This window comes from Giraffa tippelskirchi, chromosome 6 (assembly GCF_054371585.1).
Source record: "Giraffa tippelskirchi isolate mGirTip1 chromosome 6, T2T-mGirTip1v1.2.pri, whole genome shotgun sequence".
Lineage (NCBI taxonomy): Eukaryota > Metazoa > Chordata > Mammalia > Artiodactyla > Giraffidae > Giraffa > Giraffa tippelskirchi.
The window spans coordinates 89,760,394-89,786,239 of record NC_137280.1 but is presented as its reverse complement, the minus strand read 5'-3'; the positions used below and the strand labels follow the sequence as shown (position 1 = coordinate 89,786,239).

Sequence of the window (25,846 nt, the reverse complement as noted above, 5' to 3'; positions counted from 1 at the left end):
GTGCCTATTATAGCCCTGGTCCTGGAAATAGCACCCCAGCAACTCAGCTCCCCTACTCACACTTATTTGTGGTATGATGGACCCAAACCTTGGCCCTCTGGCTTATACCTCCTTCGAAGAGAAGACATTTCTTTCTTGGATCCTTTGAAGAATGCTATGGTGCTAGAGGAGCCACCCTCCTCCAACACCTTGGTTCCCTGGGTAGTTGCTTGGGATGAACTCATTGCACAGCTCAGGGAAGTGCCTAGAATAAGGATGACAGTGAACCCTGGTGCCTGACGGAGCTCAGTGGAAACTTGCTGGCCTTCATTCTTTAATGGGGACAGCCTTCATGGAGACCCAAACTCAAGGGGTCACCACATCTAACTAAGCATCAGGCATCATCAGGATGAGTTGTACAGATCTCTCTTCATCTTCCTTTTTTTTTTTTGCAGCTGCACCACACAGCTTACAGGATCTTAATTCCCTGACCAGGGATTGAACCTGGGGCCATAGAAGTGAAAGCACTGAGTCCTAACCACTGGAATGCAGTTGATTAACTCTCAGTCTCAGTCTCTTATTCCAGTAGCTATCTCTGTCATTGTGATTTTTTTCAGATGTTTCACAAGGATAATCAATCATGTTATACAAACGTTACAGATTTGGCTACAGGATTCATTAAGATGTTCATTCTCAAGAAATGAAAGTTCCCTCTGTTAGTAGTTTGTATTCATAAATGGATGTTGGATTTTATCAAATCTTTTTCATTTTCCCCCCTGTTCCTTTCTGATATTTGTACTTTTTGTCTTCCTTCTTTCCTTAGTTATCTTGACTAGGTCTTTTTTTTTTTTTTTTAATAAATTTATTTATTTTAGTTGGGGGCTAATTACTTTACAATATTGTAATAGTTTTTACCATACATTGACATGAATCAGCCATAGGTTTACATGTGTTCCCCTTCCTGGACCCCCCATCCACCTCCCTCCCCATCCCATCCCTCTGGGTCATCCCATTGCCCCGGCCCTGAGCCCTTGTCTCATGCATCGAACATGGAATGGTGTTCTGTTTCACATATGATAATATACATGTTTCAATGCTATTCTCCCAGAACGTCCCACTACTCTTTATCAATATTATTAATCTTGTCAAAGGGCCCAGGTTAAAATTTTTTTTCTAATTTTTATTCTTTTTTTAGTCTGTTTACTTTGCATTTTATATGCTCTTTTTTTTTTTAATCATTTCTTAAGGTACATGCCTTTATATTATTGTTTATACATCTTGGCGTTTTCACAGTATATTTGTTTCATGGCATAAATTTCCCTCTAGGCACTGCTTTTACTGCATCCCACATTCTTTGAAACATTGTGGTCTCATTTAATTTATTTCAAAATAAATTTAATTTTTCTTGATACTTCTTTGATCTTTTGTATTATTTTAAAGTGTGTTGTTGAATCTCCATGTGTTGAGAGGTTTACCAATTCTCTTGCTGCTTTTGATATCTGTTTCTTTTTTATTGTTTATGTATAGATAAATATCTTTGAGGTCTTAAGAGCAGAGCTTGTATGATTTTTGTTTTTTCAGATTTGTTAAGGTATGTTTTATATCCCAGAATGTATTCTGTTTTGGTGAATGTTCCATGTAAACTTAAAAATGTGTATTCTGCCCTTGCTGCATAAAGCATTCCATAGATTACAATTAAATCAAATTGTTTTATAGTGCTTCTTCAGTTCAGCTCTGCCCTTCCTGATTTTCTGCCTGATGAAATTTACAGCTTTTGATAAAAGAGTGGTAATATATGACTGTAATAATGGATTCATGTATTTCTCCTTGCATTCTTTCAGACTTTGCTTTATTTACTTTGCCCCTTTGTTGTTCTGAGTGTACACATGAAGGATTCATTTGCCTTCTTGGAGATTGGAGCTTATTGTCATTTTGTAAAGCTGCTTTTTATCTCTGAGGTTTCCTTGGTCTGAAATCTGCATTGTCTGAAATTCTTACACTAGTGCCACCTTTCTTTTGATTAGTTTTGGCATGATGCATTTTTCTCTAACCCTTTAGCTTTCATCTACCTGTGAGTTCATATTTAAAAATTTTTTTTATACAACATACAGTTACAATTTTTAACATCTGATATTACTGTGTTTGTCTTCATTTGTTTTGAGACAATTGATGATTGAAGTGCTGATTAATACAGTTGGGTTAGTATCTACCACACCTTCTACTGTTTCTGTTTGTTGCCCTGGCCCTTTCTGTAATTTGCCTCGTGCCCCCCCCACCCCGTTTTTCTACCTTCTCTGGCTTTATTGACCATTTTATCTGCTTCTTCATTTTATCCTCTTTTAGGCTATCGATTACGTATTTTTATTGTTTTAATTACATTTTTTAAAAACTTTTTTAGTGGTTGCCCTTGGGCTTTCCATCTAGAACTAACCCACATCCTCTGTCAAGTAACACTTGACTTCTTCAGTGGTTGTACAGGTACCTCATACCAAGCTATTCTCAACTCCCCCATCATATTTCACATCCACATTGTTTTCATTACCAATGTCATTGTTGCTAATACTATTTTACATATTGTCATCTATTATATATGATAATATAAAAGTTGTCTCTTCCTCTTCTAATCCACTTTCATCATTTGTATTCTTTCTTATGAATTTTGAACATTTCTTACAAAGCAGGTTGACTAATGACAAATACCCTGAATTTTTGTCTCAGAAAGTCTTTACTTCTTTATTTTTTTAAAATAATAGTGCTTGATATAAAATCTTATACAATTTTTTTTAATTTATTTACTTATTTCTGGCTGCCCTGGGTCTTTGTTGCTGCGTGCAGGCTTTTTCTAGTTGAGTCGAGCAGGGACTACTCTCTAGTTGCAGTGCTTAGGCTTCTCATTGAGGTGGCTTCTCTTATTGCAAAGCACAGGCTCTAGGGCACAAGGGCTTAGTTGCCCTGAGGCATGTGGGATCTTCAGGACCAGGGATCAAACAGTGTCCCCTGCATTGGCAGGCAGATTCTTAACCACTGGACCACCAGGGACGTCCCCTCCCCTCTAGATTCTTAAAATATATTCTTTTGCCTTTGCTTTTTCACTAGTTTGTATATGATATACTTTGGTCTCCATTTCGGGTGTTTTCATGTTTAGTGCTCACTGAGCTTCATGGGTCTACCATTGTTGTCTCTGGTTAATTTTAGGAAAATCTCAGTGATTGTTAGTTATACCTCTGTTTCTTTCTTTTGCTTCAGTTACTTTCATTATATGTATTTTAAATCTCGTGTTAAAGAAGGATATGCTAAGGTTTCTGGATATTTTTCTTTTGTTTTTGCATTACACACTGGTGTAACTTTTTTTCCCCCCCAGCACAGGCCTTAACAGAATATCTGTGGCATATTTGAGAACCATCTTTGTTTTCTCGTTCTCAGTTTTGGAGATACTAGTTTATCCTTTGAAGTCACCGGTCTCATGGTTCTAGGAAGACTTTACTTCAAATTTTTTCATTCTCTTCTCAGGAGACTGGGAATCACAGCTTCTAATGTCATAAACTCCAGACTGGAAGTTGGCCAGGCAGCAGCTAGGGTGTCTACTCAGGAAATAGTAGGTCCTGCAATTGCAGAATGGAGACATTATGTTGTTTTGGAGGAATCCACTGATGAAACCATTACATATCTTATAATCATGGACAAATTCACCATCAGTGCATATGGACTTTAGTGAAAGTGCTTGCTATCTGTAGCTCTTATTATCCTGTTCCTCAAGGGAACAGGGTTTGACCAGAAAGAGCTATTCTGTTTATTATCTCAGTATGTGTTCTAGTTCGGCTGGAAGAAGCCCTGAGGCACACAAGTGGAGGGCTTTGTGTTTCAGTTGTTATTCCTTTTTCCTCAGGTCTGAGCTCTAAGTTTAGAATAACTTTCCAGCTGCATAAAATTATAGAGAGGAAAGAGAAGAACACAGTCTGTAGTCTTTATTACACAACTTAAAAGCAGTGCTTCCCGACAAGAAGATTTACATTTAGTCAGGGGCACCTCATTACTTCTGAAGGCCTGAAGGACTTTGCGACTGTGTGGCCAGCTGGACTTTGGTAAAAGTTTGATTTCTACAGGCCTCCTGGATGCCCATGTTTGGTGATAGGAATAGGAAGAAAGCTTCCTGAGTTTTCTTCTGAGGAAACTCATTCATTAAAACCTCATGCAGACTTGACTCCTCTACCTGAGGATGTGCTGCAGATGGTGGAGAATAACATAGAAAGTGAAAGAATTTTTACACCAAAATCAATGTTCTTAAGATGATATTTGTTTCATTCCTACAGCATTTTTATCAGTTCCCAACAATATCTGGGCTCTCCTATTAAGGAGGTGTAGGGAATATGCTATGCACAGGCCTGTACTATAACTAACAGGGCTTCTTTGAAAAATAAGAATGACTTTCTCATCACCTAGGACAAAGGGCTGGGAGCAGTAAAAAGTACGTCATGGGAAAACATCTTGAAAACAAGATGTTGAAGTACTGATGTGACTGATGGAAAACCATTAGTGACTGTTCTCGTAACCTTGAGGGAGTTGCTGAGAAAGGTTGTCACTAGCTGAAGGGCTAAACAGAGTCATGAAAGGCCTGAAGGTTTGACATTGAGGACTATGCATTGTATATATCGTTATCCCATCTGAGATTATAAAAAACAGATATCTCTAGAGCATGTAGAGCAAGTAGATGTTAACAATAAAAAGCATGCAAGGATTAGGATCTGGGCGTTTGCGTTCGAATGGCATCAGCCCTCTGATCCCCACCTTATTTCCAGAGTATTATTTGTCTTTATTCTTCTGCAGCACCACTCCCTCAGGTCGGTTTGTTGTTGGGCTGGTCCTGACAGGAGGTATAAAGTATTATGAGAGGACTTCCCTGGTGGGTCAGGGCTAAGACACCATGTTCCCAATGCAGGGAGCCTGAGTTCAATCCTGGGTCAGGGAACCTGGGCACATATGATATCATTCAACAAACATATTAAGTCCAATCAAGAACTGTCCAAATCCGTGTAGTAGAAGCTAATGCTTGAGGTGTTTTCCAAGAAGGACAACTCTCTGGCAGACATGGTGATTACGTGATTACACAGTGGTGATTAAGCTGATTACCACTTGGCTTTGCACTGTTTCTGAGCCAGGGAATGGGAGTCTGTTCCCTTAGGAGGGCTGCTTGCTGCATGTGGGTAGTCTACACTGGCAAAGTGCCCCCAATAACACAAGAAATGGGACAGCAAATTAAACAATAATGTTACTGAAATAAACAATAATGTTATTTGAACAGAGTTCCACAGCCATGCTGACACACTTTTCTGGATCCCTCCAACACCCGAGGATGACAGGATTCCAATCTTGTTTTGAAGCTTCATTATCTTTAATTATAATATGTTGCTGGTGTCACATGGCTTTTCAATTAATATTCAAATTCATTTCAGTGAGATGGGACATCCTTCAGTCTATAAACCTCAGGAGTGAAGTTTAATAAAGAACTGACCTCAGTTTTTATATTTGACTCTTAAGGCTTTGAGTATCTGCTCACCTGTCTGGCCTAAAATGGATAACTAAGTTAGGAAGGTTGTCACTGCTCCTTTTCTTTTGTGTCAGCAGGTAGGAGGGTCAAAACTTGAAAAACTGCAGCCTCTACTTCTACAGACATTAAAGAGCCAAGCCGAGGCACCTGAACTAGCTTGCCATATTCTTCTTAGAAAGTACCTTTGAGTAATAAACATCTTTCTATTGATGCACTTGACATCAGTGTTGACATCTGATCCCACTGGGTAATGATAAAACAGAAGATAATGATAAAAAGAAGATAATGCACAGATAACGTGACATTATCTTCTGTGACAAACATGTATTCAGGGTAGGATATTTTAGAACATGAGGAAAGACATCCAAGTATGATCAGAGAAGAAAAACTCAGAAACCACCAACATGATCACAAGCAGGGAAATGAATAGTGAAAATGATAAACAATCTTAAAAGGAAAAAAAAAAACAAACACAACTGAGTGGATGGTTTCTGCTCCAATATGTAAAGAGCTCTGAGTGATCATTGTTATCTTCACAACAAGAAAAAAAGTTGAAAAACCTGAAAAGCAAAACCTGTTCTTAGATTCATGAGAGATTTGAGTACATGGCCAACAATGCTCCCCAAATCAGAGACAGACACAGAATTGTCAATTACCTGGAGGTGAACTGCTAATGGTGATTACAGCCATGAAATTAAAAGACGCTTACTCCTTGGAAGGAAGGTTATGGCCAACCCAGATAGCATATTTAAAAGCAGAGACATTACTTTGCCAACAAAAGTCCGTCTAGTCAAGGCTATGGTTTTTCCAGTGGTCATGTATGGATGTGAGAGTTGGACGGTGAAGAAAGCTGAGCGCCGCAGAATTGATGCTTTTGATGCTTTTGAACTGTGGTGTTGGAGAAGACTCTTGAGAGTCCCTTGGACTGCAAGGAGATCCAATCAATCCATCCTAAAGGAGATCAGTCCTGGGTGTTCATTGGAAGGACTGATGTTGAAGCTGAAACTTCAATACTTTGGCCCCCTCATGCGAAGAGTTGACTCATTGGAAAAGACCCTAATGCTGGGAAGGATTGGGGGCAGGAGGAGAAGGGGACAACAGAGGATGAGATGGTTGGATGACATCACTGACTCGATGGACATGGGTTTGGGTAAACTCCAGGAGTTGGTGATGGACAGGGAGGCCTGGCGTGCTGCAATTCATGGGGTCGCAAAGAGTTGGACACGACTGAGTGACTGAACTGAACTGAAACAGGTAGGGCCGGTAAACCTCAGGGAACATTTAAATTGGTAACTTGAATTTGTTGGAGACACAGATTGGACCAGCTTGAGATTTAAAACATTTTGAGAATTCAGTCTCAGGGAACCCCTCAAATTTATGAATTTTTCATACAGGAGCCCAACCAGGGCTGAATGATGGAAAAACATGCCTTTTTCTTCATGCAGGAATCAGTGGAAACCATTTTGATATGCACTCAAAGGATTCTGTTTCCTGGTTTTTGTTTTTTATGTGGACCATTTTTTTAAAGTCTTTATTAAATGTGTTACAATATTGCTTCTGTTATTTTTTTATGTTCTGGTTTTTGGCTGTGAGAGATATGGGATCTTAGTTCCCCAACCTGGAATAGAACTTGCACCCCAGCATTGGAAGTCAAAGTCTTAACCACTGGACCATCAGGTAAGTCCTTTCTGTTCCCTTTAATTCAGGCTCTCTCTTGAAACTAATTTGCCAAAACTTTATCTGAAATAGGACAGAGCAGTCAGACAGCTCGCTGACCCTTCAGGTGTCCTCTGTGACAAACAGGAAGGAATGAATACAAAGAACCTGTTAGGAAGCTCATAGTCCAGGGATTCTGTCCTGCCAAAATATTATAGGTGTAATCATAAAGAGAACATTTTTCTACACCAGTACCATCCTATCGTAATAACAGAGCTCAGTATAAAAAGAGGGGATTAAAACAGAGTTTTAAGACACAGACTACTTAAGATTGAGTTTCTAGGTATACCCAAACACAGCAGGGCAGATATACACAAGGACACTTGTAGACAACATAAGGACTAGTAACAGGGAAACTTATAAACACCTATATTAGGAAAGAGACCAAATTAACAGCCTAAATTTACACCTCAAAGAACTAGAAAAAGAACAAGAAGTATAAAATGAGAGTATCCTTAAAATTACAAAGCATAGAGAAAAGAAATTACGACAAGTGTAAATAAATGGGAAAACATCCCAATTTCATGGTTCAGGGAAGTTAATATAGTTGCACTGGCACTATTCCACAAAAGGATATGAAGAGTCAGTGTAATACCTATCATAATGCTAACATCTTTGTAAGAAATTTGCAAATGGCAAGCTGATTCATAGTTTTATATGAGTGGGGAAATGCCACTGGGGGATTAAAGGCTCAAAGCTAGCAAATGCCAACTATTAATATGGAGCCAGACTATTACGAGTGGTGGAGTCACCTTTAGTGTCTGTGTTTCTAAACAAGGGTCACAATTTGGACTGATCTGACAGATTTACGCTAAGACCCTGACCCCTATAAGGACATCAGTTCAGTTCAGTTCAGTCGCTCAGTCATGTCTGACTCTTTGCAACCCTGTCCATCACCAACTCCCGGAGTTTACCCAAACCCATGTCCATCGAGTCAGTGATGCCATCCAGCCATCTCATCCTCTGTCATCCCCTTCTCCTCCTGCCCCCAATCCTTCCCAGCATTAGGGTTTTTTCCAATGAGTCAACTTCGCATGAGGTGGCCAAAGTATTGAAGTTTCAGCTTCAACATCAGTCCTTCCAACGAACACCCAGGACTGATCTCCTTTAGGATGGACTGGTTGGATCTTCTTGCAGTCCAAGGGACTCTCAAGAGTCTTCTCCAACACCACAGTTCAAAAGCATCAATTCTGCGGCGCTCAGCTTTTTTCACCGTCCAACTCTCACATCCATACATGACTACTGGAAAAACCATAGCCTTGACTAGACGGACCTTTGTTGGCAAAGTAATGTCTCTGCTTTTAAATATGCTATCTAGGTTGGTCATAACTTTCCTTCCAAGGAGTAAGCGTCTTTTAATTTCATGGCTGCAATCACCATCTGCAGTGATTTTGGAGCCCCAAAAAATAAAGTCTGACACTGTTTCCCCATCTATTTCCCATGAAGTGATGGGACCAAATGCCATGATCTTAGTTTTCTGAATGTTAAGCTTTAAGCCAACTTTTTCACTCTTCTCTTTCACTTTCATCAAGAGGCTCTTTAGTTCTTCTTCGCTTTCTCCCATAAGGGTGGTGTCATCTGCATATCTGAGGTTATTGATATTTCTCCCGGCAGTCTTGATTCCAGCTTGTGTTTCTTCCAGCCCAGCGATTATCATGATGTACTCTGCATATAAGTTAAATAAGCAGGGTGACAATATACAGCCTTGACGTACTCCTTTTCCTATTTGGAACCAGTCTGTTGTTCCATGTCCAGTTCTGTTGCTTCCTGATCTGCATACAGGTTTCTCAAGAGACAGGTCAGATGGTCTGGTATTCCCATCTCTTGAAGAATTTTCCACAGTTTATTGTGATCCACACAGTCAAAGGCTTTGGCATAGTCAATAAAGCAGAAATAGATGTTTTTCTGGAACTCTCTTGGTTTTTCGATGATCAAGAGGATGTTGGCAATTTGATCTCTGGTTCCTCTGCCTTTTCTAAAACCAGCTTGAACATTTGGAATTTCATGGTTCACCTATTGCTGAAGCCTGGCTTGGAGAATTTTGAGCATTACTTTGCTAGCGTGTGCGATGAGTGCAATTGTGCGGTAGTTTGAGCATTCTTTGGCATTGCCTTTCTTTGAGATTGGAATTAAAACCGACCTTTTCCAGTCCTGTGGCCACTGCTGAGTTTTCCATATTTGCTGGCATATTGAGTGCAGCACTTTCACAGCATCATCTTTCAGGATTTGAAATAGCTCAACTGGAATTCCATCACCTCCACTAGCTTTGTTCATAGTGATGCTTTCTAAGGCCCACTTGACTTCACATTCTAGGATGTGTGGCTCTAGGTGAGTAATCACACCATCGTGATTATCTGGGTCATGAAGATCTTTTTTATACAGTTCTTCTGTGTATTCTTGCCACCTCTTCTTAATATCTTCTGCTTCTGTTAGGTCCATACCATTTCTGTCCTTTATCGAGCCCATGTTTGCATGAAAAGTTCCCTTGGTATCTCTAATTTTCTTGAAGAGATCTCTAGTCTTTCCCATTCTGTTGTTTTCCTTTATTTCTTTGCATTGATCGCTGAGGAAGGCTTTCTTATCTCTCCTTGCTATTCTTTGGGAATATCATTACAGATGGGAATATCTTTCCTTTTCACCTTTCCTTTTCGCTTCTCTTCTTTTCCCAGCTATTTGTAAGGCCTCCTCAGACAGCCATTTTGATTTTTTGCATTTCTTTTCCATGGGTATGGTCTTGATCCCTGTCTCCTTCCTGTACAGTGTCACGAACCTCTGTCCATAGTTCATCAGGCACTGTCTATCAGATCTAGTCCCTTAAATCTATTTGTCACTTGCACTGTATAATCATAAGGGATTTGATTTAGGTCATACCTGAATGGTCTAGTGGTTTTCCCTACTTTCTTCAATTGAAGTCTGAATTTGGCAATAAGGAGTTCATGATCTGAGCTACAGTCCACTCCCGGTCTTGTTTTTGCTGACTGTATAGAGCTTCTCCATCTTTGGCTGCAAAGAATATAATCAGTCTTATTTCGGTGTTGACCATCTGGTGATGTCCATGTGTAGAGTCTTCTCTTGTGGTGTTGGAAGAGGGTGTTTGCTATGACCAGTGCGTTCTCTTGGCAAAACTCTATTAGCCTTTGCCCTGCTTCATTCTGTACTCCAAGGCCAAATTTGCCTGTTTCGCCAGGTGTTTCCTGACTTCCTACTTTTGTGTTCCAGTCCCCTATAATGAAAAGGACATCTTTTTGGGGTGTTAGTTCTAAAAGGTCTTGTAGGTCTCACTCAACTTCAGCTTCTTCGGCGTTACTGGTCAGGGCATAGACTTAAGATTACCGTGATATTGAATGGTTTTGCCTTGGAAACGAACAGACATAGGACATAAGACCCTACTATTTCAGGGTCGCCCGATATAGGCCATCCTCGTGTGCTGTACTTGATTCATTTGGTAATTCAATCAGTGTTTCCCTGTTCACTCGGAGTTCACAAAGAACTAGACGAAAACGTGTACTCAGGCAGCTCCCAGCCGGGAAGAAGTTCCGCTTTAACGCAAATATGCGTTGCAGGGTCCGGGCGCCGCCTGCCAACGGAGGCTGGTTCCGCCTACACGCAACCTCCTGCCCAGCTGTCACTCAAGCGTGGGGCGTGGCCTCTCAAACAGTCCAATCAAGAACCCCGCTGGGTAAGGTGAGTGGGGAGATGTGCCGCACCTGCGCAGAAGTCCTCCCTCACTCCAGATCTTGAGTCGCTGATGACATATGCTTTGCCGCAGTGTTTCTCGCACTGTGATCTGCAGTGGTCGTGGGAGTCATAGGAGGGACTCAAGGAAACCTAGCAATGGTGAGTGGGCTGCCCCTAGATGTGGAGTCGGGGTGGAGGGTCTGGTCGAAACCGGTCGTGGCGGGACTCGGGTCTGCGGACGCCATGCGTGGATGTCGCCGCTCGGACTTCTGTCCCCTTTATCAATCAGCGTAGGGGCGGGGCCGGCAGCTGGGCCCCCGGGTGTCGAGTCCTCTCACAGGGCGCACGGGGACTTGGCCCTTGAGCCCGAAGTCCCTCTGAGCAGCTCAGTCCCCGCAGCCCCGCGTCTTCCTCAGATTGTGAGGTTACCACAAGGGAGGGTCATCAGGGAACAGTCGTGACTGCGTCTGCGGGGATTGTACGCGGGAGGAACAGTGCTCTCTGGAGTTTATCCTCTCTCGCTTCCCCTCCGAGGGCGAGGGACTCGTTTTCTTCAGAGTTTTACAAGTGGTTTTGTTTTTAGAGCGGGGTCTCAAATCCACAGCTCTGCACCATCCCCAACCTCTGTCCCCAGCCTAGCTCTGGCAATAAACCCTAAATTTCCAGATCCTTCCTCTCATTCCCAGAGCCAGCTTCACCTTTCGGATTCACAGCATCATTATAACTCTGCAGTGCATTTCAAAGGGACCCAATATTTTAATAGTTTATCCTTTTCCCACAGAGCCATGGATGGCTCTTAAAAACTTTTTTTTTTTAATCTGTGGATATTTTATATGAGTAGAAAGCCGAGGAACCACATGGAATCATGTACATTGTATGAAAACCTTTTGCCTTTCCCGCAAAATCTGTACAGGACACATGCATCTTGCGGGAAGTCTTTAGGGTGGAGTTTATTCTTTGGAAACTTTAACAACATTCTCATCTGTCAGCACTGTCTCTCCCTGGGTTTGTCACCTTGAACAGATTTATTGACTTAAGTCTCTGTTTTCCAAGAAAGGAAAAACATATTTAATCAATACAGCCGTAAGGACAGTATAAAATAGTTCAAACAGGCAAGAAAGAAGTTACTTTGAGACAAAACAGAATATTCTTGTATTAATTCCATTTGTTAAGAATTTTGCTTTCACTCTTTCTTTCCCTGAACGTGTAAAATAAGTTTCTGAGGTCTGTGCTTACTTTTGGATGTTTTCAAATGGAACTGCAGGGCTTAGACCAAAAGTGTTCAAGTATGATTATTTACAGATGAATTTCTTGCCACAGAGATAATAATTAGCTGACATGTTTTATTCTGGATGGAGTAGATATTTGGGGGTTTCTGCTTGAACTACTTGTGTGCCTTACTATTTTCCTTCCTCCTTCCCACATAAACACTGGGTTTAAGTAATTTTGCTCAAAAACTAGCTTTGTGTCATTTAAAATCTCAATGATCCAAAGGAAGTCCAGGGAGAGTAGAGGTCTGCGGTCGGTGAGCCTCACTAAGGCCCCCATGAGGCTGCAAGGGCAAGTACTCCAAGACTCAGTTGCTTCTTCCTGGGAAGCCTCCTCTTACAGGTGTCCTACATACTCACACCCATCACAGAAGGAGCCTTTATAGTGAGAGATGTAGAACTTTGGAAAGCTGAGGGTGCGCCTTTACATAAGAGTGGGGATGATGCCTTTTTTGAGGTTGTTGTTTTGGTTCCGTAGGCCTAGACTTTTTTTTTTTTAACTTATTTATTTGACTGCTCTGGGTCTTAGTTGCCGTTCAGGTCTTTGATCTCCGTTCCAGCCTGTGGAATCTTTAGTTGTAGCATGTGGGATCTAGTTCCCTGACCAGGGATTGAACCCAGGCCCCCTGCAGTGCGAGTGTGGAGTCTTAGCCACGGAACCACCAGGAAAGCCCCTGGCCTAGGCATTTTTAGGAATGGTGTTTGAGTTTTGCATCCACAGTGTAGGTGCAATTAGTATAATTTGTCCACAGCGGAAAAGTCTGTGAAGATCAGATGTTCTGTCTCAGGACAAAGGTTTATGAACTGGGGAGTTCCTTTTGGGTGAGAACCTTAAAGTAAATCAGGTTGAGAGTTTCCTAACTTGTGACAATGGAAGTCTGGGAGAGGGAGAGCTTCCATGCTTACAGGATAGGGGAGGGCATGTGGCACTCCCAGAGTTCATTCGTATGACTGCTCACGTGTACCCTGTCCTCCTTAACCAGGGATGACCCACTCTAGGGGTTCCATCTCAACTCAGAGTGTTTAGACCCCAAGTCTGGAATATGTTCAACTTTCTGAAAGTGGATTTTTCTTCTGAATTTAAGGGAAGCAGGCTGCTTCCTGGTTTTTTTTTATTTAATTTTTATTTTATATTGGAATATAGTTGATTTACAATGTTGTGTTAGTTTCAGGTGTACAGCCAAGTGATTCTGTTATACATATACATACATCTATTGTTTTTCAGATTATTTTCCCGTATTGGTGGTTACAGAATATTGAGTAGAGTTCCCTGTGCTATACAGTAGGTCATTGTTGGTTATCTTGTTTATCTATTTTGATTCCAGTATTTGAGTTTGCTTTCCTTTGGATTCTTTTGTCTTAAATATTGCAACCCTTTAACTAGTTTGCAGTAGCACTTGGGATTTTAAAATGTAAGTTGATTGAGAGAGATGATGTAAGGCAGAAAAATTGTGGAACCAAATAGAATTTTGATTCATTTAGGGAAGGGAACCTCAAGATGTAAGATGCGTGTATTTAAATTCTCAGATGCTCTTTCCACTTTTAGATCAGTTTATGTGCCTGTCCCTAGAGAACTTTGACATTTAAAAGGCTCTGCTATTTCTAAGATAAATGGATTCCTAATTTTTTTAAGGAAAAAAAACGTATTTATTTAATTTTTGGCTGCGCTGAGTCTGTGTTGCTGTGCTTGGGCTTTCTCTATTTGTGGAGTGTGGGGGCTACTCTCTAGTTTTGGTGCACAGGCTTCTCCTGTTGGGGAACACAGACTCTAGGGCGTGGGCTCAGTAGTTGTCCTATATGGGCTTAGTTGCTCTGTAGCTTGTGGAATCTTACCCAATCAGGGATCAAACTCATGTCCCCTGCATTGGCTGACAGATTCTTAACCCCTGAACCACCAGGGGAGTCCCCAATATATTTTGAGTAATTTCAGATTCTTGCTCTTTTAAATATTTCCACACTCTTGATCTTCCAATTAAGCTTATCCTCAAAAGGATATTTTTCTTCCCTTTTTTTGTGTATCTTTTAATTATCTTAATTTTAATATATTTGAATTTGTCTCTGGCTTTATAGCTCATTCATTCTTTTGCTTATATGACAATACTCTTTCTATTGTCAATAACATATTTACCTGTAACTTCTAACAGTGGCCTCGTTTTGTCTTTCACATTTAAATCTACAGTGAGCAGCCTATTGTCTATGGAATGGAGGGAAATATGCTGCATTTTTCCAGTTGGATAACAGTTTGTCTCTTACGTAGGCAGACGTTCACGATATTTGCCACTGCTTTCCTGCTCTCTCCTTAACCAACTCTCCACATACAATCTGGCCTATGGAAGACAGTTTTCCTTTCCTTGGTTCTGTTTGTTTTTCTTTCTGTTAATACTTGTATCATTTGAATTACCGTAGAGGTAGACCATCACATTTTTCCATAGGAGACTGTCCACTTTTGGACATTCCTTCTTCCTGTTCAGTTTGGAGTAGTCTTTATTGAGTCCCTAAAAACTGTCTCAGGGGGACTTCCCTGGTGGTTCAGTGGTTAAGAATCTGCTGGCTAAGGCAGGGGACACAGGTTCAGTCCCTGATCCTTGAAGATCCCACATGCCACAGGGAAATTACTGAGCCTGGGCGCCTAGAGCCTGTGCTCTACAACAAAAGAAGCCACCACAATGAGACGCCCACACACCACAATGAAGTGTAGCCCCCCCAAACCCCCCGCCCCCGCTCGCCACAGCTAGAGAAAAGTACAAAGACCCAGTGCAGCCATAAATAAATAAAGTTGAAAAAAGAACTGTTTTAGGTATTTAATATATTAATATATTTAGGTATTTAATAATATATCATCTGGGAGAGGTGACATCTGGGCAATGCTGAATTCTTTCTAAGAACACATGCCATCACTTTACTTATTTCAGTCTACTTTGACATCACCCAATAATTTTTAAAATTTTCTTATGAGAATCACTACATATTTTGTAATAGTCTTGTTTAGTATTGAATTAAATCTGGTGTGGAGAAAACCAGAAGTAAGCTCTCAAATGTTGTCTCTTGCTGTAATCACATAGAATGGGCTCAGTTCCAAATAAATTGTGAGTATACATGTGTATTATGGTCTACCCAGTTTCCAGAGTTGTTTGAGGAGGTGTGGGGCTGATCAGGTAGGCATCTTCTGATCAGTTTACCATATACTCTGTTTTTTGCATAAACACACTAGAGTCACAGAGTCATGTTTATCTATAAGGTTGTTGAGCTTACTCCCAAAACCACAGATCCTACTGAAAGATGAAATTTGTGAGCAAGCATTTCTAAGGATAAGCAGTCTTGGGCCTGCTAATGTTCACTGTGTCTTTTGCACAGGATGTAGTTGGATTTGTTATGAGCAAGCGCTCTTGTTCCAGTGAATAAAGAGTAATTAGGGCTACCTTTAGGCAGCTTCTCTTACTCCCTGGACCCACAACAAGAGGGACGTTCCTTCATTCATATTACTCTACTTCCAGCATTGTCACGATAAATGGGAGCCTTTTTTCTGTATCCTCCTCTTGGACATCAATGGATAATTGGTCTCTTTTAGAGACCAGCATTTAGGAAACTTTTGCCACTGGGGATTCCTATACATAAGATGGGCCATCAAGCTGCTGTGTCCCACGGGGGAGCTCAGAAATGAGAGAAGGTGGCAGGACAGCCTCGAGAGTCAGGAATCACTTGCTGCTGAAATTAGGGAAAGGATATTTTATTTTTTAAGGCGAGCACTGTTGAACTCTATGTTTTTTATAATTTGTGCAAATTCACTCTGAAACTATTGTAGATTTTAATGAAGCCCTTGCAGACTTCAAGTCAACCTGATCCTCAAGGTCATCAAGGCCCAAATTACAGTTTTATGATTCTTCCAGAAAGAGGTCTTCTGTGATCATACAATCTCAGTATGGGCAACTCTGTGTCCTAAAATTATTCGGAAGCCATTCCGAGGCACATGAATATAGGGATTTTTGTGGAGGTGCAAGTTGTCCTGCTTTCCTCCTCATGCCTGGACTCTCACACTGAATAATTTCCTAGCCCCATAAAGTGAGATAGAGAAAGGAAGGCAAAACCCAGCATGTGACAAATATTATACAAATTTTAATTTATCCTCCTCCACAAGAATATTTTCATTGAGCCACCTGGATTGGACTAATCTTCCATTAGCATGGAATACTTCATGACAGTATATCTAGTTGGATCTTGTTACAAGTTGGATTTCCACAGGACTTTTGGCCTCACATTTGGTGATGGGAATAGAAGAAAAACCTTCCAATTCTTCACTTGTTATTTGTTAAAACCTCATGCAGATGTGAACCTGTGATTGTACAGTGCTGCACAATATGGTGAATATTAAAGAGGGAATGGAAAAGTTTTTATCAGAAGGAACTAGTGTACTTAAAATGGAGTTATTTCTTTCATTTGTAGAGCGTTTCTCTTATTTCTCCAAGGTGCTCTATTTATTTAATTATTTATTTTTGGTTGCACTGGGTCTTCATTCCTGTGTGCGGGCTTTCTCTAGTGGCAGCAAGCAGGAACTATTCTTCGTTGCAGTGCATGGGCTTCTCATTGTGGTCACTTCTCTTGTTGTGGAGCACAGGCTCTAGGCACATGGGCTTCAGTAGTTTCGGCATGTGGGCTCAGTAGTTACAGCTTGTGGGCTCTAGAGCACTGACTCATTAGTTGTGATGCATAGGCCTAGTTGCTCCACAGCATGTGGAATCTTCCCAGACCAGGAATCGAACCCATGTCCCCTGCATTGGCAGGTGGGTTCTTATCGACTATACCATCAGGGAAGTACAAGTTGTTCTGTCTTGACAAAGAGAGCAATAAAGACTTGGAAGTGATCACAAGACAAATGTAGCAATAAATTCCTTGTGTTAATGATGCTCTTGAATTCACGAGGGAGTAACACCACAGAGTGAAAGTTCTAATGATAAACTTATAGAACAAACGTTTGGAGACCACAGTGTCATATGTGAACTTCCTGTGAACTGAGTATAGATTGCTGGTGCTCTTCATCCTACCCATTCTCTCACACACAAACGGGATGTTTTAGGATTCAGTGACCTTTGAGGACGTGAGTGTGAAGTTCACCACAGAGGAGTGGAGTCTGTTGGATCTAGCCCAGAAGAAACTCTACAGAGATGTGATGCAGGAAACCTTCAAAAACCTGACCTCAGTAGGTAAGGGATGATGACATTCTTAATTACTTAATTCTTTAGATAACCTATGTTGTTTGCTTATCAACATGTTCAAGAGGTAAAATGTGGAAAGAGACTACATTGGTAAATAAAGCAGGCATGGTCATAGGTCATCATAGGTCTGTCATGTAAAACTTTTCTCTAACATTTTATAATTTATAATGATTTTCTTGTTGGTCTGCATTGTAGGAGAAAGACAGGAAGACCTTGATATTGGAAATCAGTATGAAAATCATGGGACAAATCTGAGGTGAGTCACACTGACAGGAGAAAGCAGTGTCCCATGACAGAATGTTAGTATACGATGGCATCTTTTAAAATTTATGTTTTATTAAAGTATAGTTGATATACAATGTTGTGTTAGTTTTAGGTAGTCAGCAAAGTAATTCAGTTTTATATATATGTATATATATATATATATACATATACATATATTATATATATAATATCCATTCTTTTTCTAGTTCTTTTCCATTATAGGTTATTCCAAGATATTGAATATAATTCCCTGTGCTGTACAGTAGGTCTTTGTTGTTTATCTGTTTTCCCTCCCCAAACCTTTCCCCTATGGTAACCATAAGTTTGTTTTCTATGCCTGTGAGTCTGTTTCTGTTTTGTAGTTAAGTTCATTTGTATCATTTTTTTGGATTCCACATGTAAGTGATACCACATCTTCTTTATCCATTCATCTGTCAGTGGACAGTTAGGTCACTTCCATGTCTTGGCTATTGTAAATAATGCTTCTAGGAATATTGGGGGGCACGTTTCTTTTCAAATTCAAGTTTTTGTCTTTTCTGGATACATGCCCAGGAGTGGGATTGCTAGATCATATGGTAATTCTATTTATACTTTTTTATGGAATCTCCATACTGTTCTCCATAGTAACTATACCAATTTACATTCCTACCAACAGTGTAGGAATGTTCCCTTTTCTCTGCACCCTCTCCAGCATTTATTACTTGTAGTTTTTTTGATTATGGCTATTATGACCAATGTGAAATGATACCTTATTGTAGTTTTGATTTGCATTTCTCTAACAATTAGTGACATGGAACATCTTTTCATATACCTGTTGGCCATCTGTATATCTTCTTTGGAGAAATTTCTATTTCAGTCTTCTGCCCATTTTCTGGTTGTGTTCTTTGCTTTTTTGATATTGAGCTGTATGAGCTATTTGTATATTCTGGAAATGAATCCGTTGTCAGCCACATCATTTTCAGATATTCTCTCCCATTCAGTAGATTGTTTATTCATTTTGTTTATGGTTTCCTTTGCTGTGCAGAAAATTTTAAGTCTAATTAAGTTCTATTTGTTTATTTTTGCTTTTGTTTCCATTACTCTGGGAGACAGATCCAAAAAAATATTGCTGTGATTTATGTCAAAGAGTGTTCTGCGTATGTTTTCCTCCAAGAGTTTTATAGTATCCAGTCTTACATTTACAGCTTTAATCCATTTTGAGTTTATTTTGTGTATGATCTTAAGAGAATGTTCTAATTGCATTCTTTTGCATGTGGGTGTCCAGTTTTCCCAGCACCATGTATTGAAGAGACTGTGTTTTCTCCACTGTATATTTTTTCCTTTTTTGTCATAGATTAATAGACCATAAATGCATGAGTTTTTTTCTGGGCTATCTATCCTATTCCATTGATCTATGTGTCTGTTTTTGTGCCAGGACCATGCTGTTTTGATTACTGTGGTCTTGAGGTATATAGTCTGAAGTCAGGGAGCCTGATTCCTCAAGCTTCATTCTTCTTTCTCAAAATGGTCTATGCCATGACATTTTAAAACAAAGAAAATAAATCAGCCCAGCCTTAAAACTAATGAATCTTAGAATTGTTGCATCATTTTTTTCCTCAAATTTATCCTAAATGTTGAGTGTATGAAAAATAGTACACTTGGAATCATATTCAGAATCACCACTTATGAGTATTACTGTTTTAATAATTACTGATTATCTTTCAGAGCTTTATTATATTCACTTTCAGTTGGAATGTGCAGAAAACCTACACTTTCCTTGAAAATGGTTAAATTTTCATTGTCATAACTATTAATAAGTATAGTTAATAAGTCATTCGTTAATAATATGCTTCTAATTTTTTACAGCAGTCATATGGTAGAAACGCTATAAAAATAAAGAAGGTAATCAGTATGGGGAAACGTTTAGCCTGATTTCAAATCATAATCAGAAAAGACTACTGGAATAAAACTATATGAGTTCAGTATATATGGACAGGCCTTCATGCATCATTCATCCTTTAATAGGCACATGACATCTCATACTACACCAAAGTCATGTGAGTATCAGGAATATGAAGAGAAACCACATATAAATGCAAAGAATGTGGGAAGGCCTTTAAGCATCATCAATCTAGACATACGCATGAGAAGATTCACACTGGAGAGAAACCCTATGATTGTAAGAAATGTGGTAAGGCCTTCAGATATCACCACAACTTTCAAAAACATGAACGAACTCATACTGGAAAGAAACCCTATAGATGTAAGCACTGTGGTAAAGCCCTCAGTTCTCTCAGATACTGTCGAATTCATGAAATAACACACACTGGAGAGAAACCTTATAAATGTAAGCAATGTGGTAAAGCTTTCAGTTGTCCCAGTTACTTTATAAAACATGAGAGAATTCATAGTGGATTGAAACCATATGAATGCAAACAATGTGGTAAAGCCTTCAATTGTGCCAGTTACATTCAAAGACATGAAAGGACACATACTGGAGAAAAGCCCTATGAATGTAAAAAATGTGGTAAGGCCTTCAGTTGTTCAAGTTCCTTTCGAAAACATAAGAGAACTCATACTGGAGAGAAACCCTATGAATGTAAGCAATGTGGTAAAGCCTTCAGTTATTCTAGATCCTTTCAAAGTCGTGAAAGGAGACACAATGGAGAAAAGCCCTGTACATGTAAAAATCATGATAAAGCTTTCGCTTGTCCAAATTCCTGTCGAAAACATGAGCAGACTCATTCTGGACAGAAACCCTATGTATGTAAGGAATGTGAGAAAGTCTTCATTTCTCTTACAAAATTTCAAAGAAACATAATGAAGCTCACGGGCTATGGACCTTATAAATGTAAAGACTGTGGGAAAGTCTTTGATTTTCCCAATTACTTTCATTGTCATGAAAGGACTCACAATGGAGAAAAGCCATATAAATATAAGGAATGTGATAAGGCCTTCAGTTTTCCTTGTTGTCGTCAAAGGAGTCATACTGGGGAAAGGCCCTGTGAATGTAAGCAATGTGGTAAAGCCTTCACTTACCTCAGTTCTATTTGAAAACATTAAAGAACTCATACTGGAGAGAAATCCTATGAATGTAAGGAATGTGGAAAGGCCTTTATTTATTCTTCAAATGTTCAAAGACACATGATCGTGCATACTGATGATGGACCTTGCAAATGTAAGGACTGTGGGAAAGGCTTTGATTGTCCTAGTTCATTACAAACACATAAAAACACTTACGCTGGAGAGAAACCCTGTTGATGTAGAACTTGCAGTAAAGCCCTCCCAGTTCTTGTTGAAACCATGAAAAAAATCCATAATGGAGAATAGTGCCATAAGTGTAAGAAATGCATGAAAGCCTTTATTTGTCCCAGTTCATTCCAAATACATAAAACAGCTCATACTAGAGAGAAACTCTATTTTTGTAAACAATATGGCAAAGCCTTCAGCATTCCCAGTTATGTTCAAATACATGGAAGAACTCACACCAGGGAGAAAATGAATGAAAAGAATGTGGAAAAGCCCTCATACATTGCACAACGCTCCCAGGACACATGAGAGTACACACTGGAGAGAAATGATATGTGTGTAAGGAATGTGGGAAAGCCTTTAGTCCCATTTCTTTGGGAAGCCACAAAAGGGCTGGAGAGATTTGTATTGAATGTAAACTATGTAGGAAAACCTTCACTTGCCCCACGTCCATACAAAAAACCATAGAAAAATGTACACGGGATAGAAAACTTATAACTGAAAAACAAGGAAAATTCCAATTATAACAAATATTTTCAAAGTCATGTGAAAATTCTACTGGAAAGAAATCCATGTAAGTACTATTATGGATAAGCTGTCAGAAAATTCACAACATGAAAGAAAGAAATTTTGTGCACATATTTTCTTCGTAATTTGACTCATTCTCAAAGTGATTTTCTGTTGTATGGATTTGTAATTAGCTTTACAAGTATTCATTGTGGTGAGATAATTTTGTAGGTACTCGTTAAGCAATCAGTTCAGTCGCTCAGTCGTGTCTGACTCTGCGACCCCATGGACTGCAGCACGTCAGGCTTCCCTGTCCATCACCAACTCCCGGAGCTTACTGAAACTCATATCCATTGTGTCGGTGATGCCACCCAATTATCTCATCCTCTGTCGTCCCCTTCTCCTCCTGCCTTCAATCTTTCCCAGCATCAGGGTCTTGTCCAATGAATTAGTTCTTTGCATCAGGTGGCCAAAGTATTGGAGTTTGAGCTTCAGCATCAGTCCTTCCAATGAACATTCAGGACTGATTTCCTTTAGGATGGACTGGCTGGATCTCCTCGCAGTCCAAGAAACTCTCAAGAGTGTTCTCCAACACCACAGTTCAAAAGCATCAATTCTTCAGTGCTCAGCTTTCTTTATAGTCCAACTCTCACATCCATACTACTGGAAAAACCATACCTTTGACTAGACAGACCTTTGTTGGTAAAGTAATGTCTCTGCTTTTTAATATGTTGTCTAGGTTGGTCATAGCTTTTCTTCCAAGGAGCAAATGTCTTTTAATTTCATGTCTGCAGTCACCATCTTCAGTGATTTTAGAGACCCAAAAAATAAAGTCTGTCACTGTTTCCATTGTTTCCTGATCTGTTTGCCATGAAGTGATGGGACCGGATGCCATGATCTTAGTGTTGAGTTTTAAGCCAACTTTTTCACTCTCTTTCACTTTCATCAAGAGGCTCTTTAGCAATACTTCCTAAAAAATTAATAGGTAATTTTTCCTTTAGTCGTCTGGTAATTTTTTGTGTGTCTATTTTGAAGTCTATTGAAACCGTGAATTGAAGTTTATTTCTAATCTGCAAGTAGGTTTAATTTTTACCTAATTTTGTAAGTTATGTGTAAGGAAAAGGACATTGAAAAATGATACTTTGTTTTTTTTTTCCCCACTGGCTTCCTGTGGCAAGTACTGGATATGCCTTATTCATTTTACATGTAATATCTTCGACCTTACTTAGCAGAAACTACCTTTTCATTGCCTGAAGAACCTTATTCTATTTTCCTTGGAATATATAATAGCCATATATTTATTTATAAGTATGCAAAATTCATCACAGTGCAATCTCTTGTGAATTATTATCTTCATCTTTTGTCCTTTACACTTTGTCACTTCTTCTGGTTGATATTTGGACTGTGAGATTTCCATTAGGAAGAGCGACTTATGAGAGGACAATAAAATTTAGACTTGGCAATGACTCTTCTTGATCCTAGTATATTACTATGAGTACTATGAACTATATTTTCTAGAATGTGTTGCCTTATGTTAGAAGTCACTAAAGCATAACTTATATGAAACTTGGAAAGCAGAAATATAGTTTAGTCAGGTTTTGAAGTCAACTGTATAGAAGCAATCAGAAGCACAGGCCTTTACAGACACTTGGTTCCAGCCCATTTTCCACATTCTTTTCCCTATCAATCAAGTATATCCTTAAAACCTCCACAGACTGCTTGACTTCCACTTGATCTGAACTGTAGGCTTCTACACTTGTCCCCAAATTCAACATTGAAGATCCAGCACAGTTTGGATTTTCCTGCAAACCCTCATGTGTCCACCTGGCAAGAAATTTAGACTGTCATGATTGAGAATATTTTCTGAAGCACTGAGTGCCCTGTTCTCTAGATATTATTAGTCTAAGGTCTACTTTCTGTAGCAAACACTTGCTTTGTTTAAGATATAATTATCATGCCCAAGGAGTCAAAGTTTATAGTTTACATCTAAAACAGTAAATAGAAATGTTTTTATAGCAGTTAATACCTATAGTAACAAAAGAGAGATCTCAAATCAATAATCTAACCTTATACTTTCTTGATCTGAAACAAGTAGACCACTATGTATTTCTCCAGCAAGAAGGATTTATTCAGAATCAGCACAAAATTGCAACTCATAGTCTGCAATATGGCAGAGCACATTGCAAGTCCTCACACAGCACAGGAATTTGAACACTTTTTATAGAGTAGAAAAAGAAGTTGGGAGGGCTCTAATAAACAAAGAAACCATGACTTTTCATTGGCTGAATCCTTGCCAGGAAAGAAGTATCTTTCTTCTTCCTGTTGGGCTCTGTTATCATTGCAGGATGTGAGAGTTCCCCATTCTGGTCTGCCCATCCTATTTGTGGTTTCTGTTTATTAAATTTTTTACATTTTCCCCTTCTGTACAAGATCTTTTTCTGAAAACATCACTTAGCAAGAGTCAGGTTTTCCAGTTTTAGCAGCTTTTTTCCACTCAATGTTAGGAAGAACCTTTCCTGGGGTTTAGTGTCTCACGACAAAGGGAAAGAACCCAGATAAGAAACCTACTAAGGTCACATTTGAGTAACAAGAAGAGGTAAGAGGAAGAAGCTTCAGGCACTTTAGTCTGTATGTTATTAAGATCATAGCCATTGGATATCATCTGAAGAGTTATGTTATCATCAAGGGTTTGGTAAGAAACCTCCAGCAGACCTGGTCCAGATATAGAGAGGCTGAAGAGAGTTCTTTTGGAGGTCTTTTTTTTTTTTTCACATTAATTAATTAATTTATTTGGCTGTACCAGGTCTTAGTTGCAGCACAAAGGATCTTTGATCTTCGTTGTGGCGTGTGGAATCTTCAGTTGCAGCATGTGAGCTTTTAGTTACTGCAGGTAGGAGCTAGTTCCCCGACCAGAAATCAAACCCTGGCCCCCTGCATTGGGAGTGTGGAGTCTTAGCTACTGGACCAGGGAAGTCCCTAGAAGTGCATTCTTAAATCAACAAAATCTCTAAGTTACAAGATGTGATCCATAAGGTCTTTGTTTCCCAAGGGTACTGTGAAAAGACTGTTCTACCAAAATATGGTTACTTTTCATAGAAGCAGTTAGGCCTTTGCAATATTGAAGCATCTCCTCTTATCAGTTGTAGGTCAAAAGAAGCAGTAGTCCTGCATTGGGCATCTTGTGACTGTCACAAAGGGTGAGAGTTTATGAGTTCCGAAAGGTCTGGCTCTGAGATCTAGAACTAACCGCAATACATTTGGTCAGGGTATTTATAGGGCCTCAACAAATTCTGCCAACTGAGTCATAATTATGCTGTTAGTGTGTCTGACTAAACCAGAGGATTGAGGGTAGTAATCACAGTGATAATGTTGTAAAACCGTTCATACAGAAGAGACTTGTCAAAGCACCTAACCAGTAAAGTGGGTGTTTTGATTAATATGAAATTCAAGAGGAGTTCCTCTGGTAGAGATACTGTTTTCAAGAAGGATTTTAGCCACAGTAGAGATTAGGGTTAGAGTTCCTGTGTCTGCAAGGGAAGGCCTCCGTCCAGTATGAAAACACACAGACCATGATGTGAGCCTATTTATATCCATTAGAGGAAGCTGCATGAAATCCATTTGCCAAGCCTCATTAGGCAGTTTTCAATATTCAGGAGCAGTACAAACAGGCTTCAGTGGGGAATTCCCTGGCAGTCCAGTGGTTGAGACTCCCGAGTTTCCACTGCTAGGGGCACAGGTTCAATCTCTAGTTGAGGAACTGATATTCGGCAAGCAGTGCAGTGAGGCCAAAAAAAAAAAAAAAAAGCCTCAGAACCTTAACAGTAGCTAATGTGGCAGGGGGTAGTATTGCATTCAGTAATTCCTGAATGTGGAGGCCATTTTTAACTTCATTTCCACTGGAAGCAAGGGAGGCATGTTGCTTCCACAACATTTCAAAATCATGAGTTACTGCGAAAGTATTATCTCAGCAGTACAAACACCAGCAGTTTGATCCTCAGCTAATGTACAGGTCCATGGAAGAGCATGTAATTTCACCTGTCAGGTCAAAGCAACCATAGGTAAAGATGCTGCCTCAGCAACATCAGCATCAAAAAGATCCATGAGGATAACCCAGTGAAGGTGTATCATGACCCTTCAGAGGTGATGGCCAAGTGCAGCCAAGAGGCTGTTGAAATAGGCACTGAAAACAGCAGACTGATCAAATCTATGACAGCAAAAATACTGATCAGTTACCAGCTTATTAGATGGAGTCAGTGATTTCCCTAATATTGGGGACTGGATATAGGGTTTTATTTGGTATGACCACAATCTCAAGGTTGCCTTAATTCACTGTGAGGTGTCATCCTTTCTTGGTTTAATAGATAAATTGGGCTGTTAGGAGGACTGGGAATAATTAACCCTTTACTAACTAGCTTTTGTACATAGTTTTCAGTCCATCAAGGCCCTGTGTA

General features: G+C 39.7%; 1 pseudogene across 1 annotated transcript; it reads left to right on the top strand.

Annotated features, from left to right (window-relative positions):
• Positions 1-10,867: 10,867 nt before the first annotated feature.
• LOC145510840 (uncharacterized) lies at positions 10,868-25,194 on the top strand (annotated as a pseudogene). The gene is made up of 8 exons (XR_014057280.1): positions 10,868-11,077; positions 17,258-17,384; positions 17,592-17,652; positions 19,388-19,425; positions 19,589-20,311; positions 20,480-20,563; positions 20,639-20,835; positions 20,998-25,194. The product of XR_014057280.1 is annotated as an uncharacterized LOC145510840 (transcript).
• The last annotated feature ends 652 nt before the right edge of the window (positions 25,195-25,846 follow it).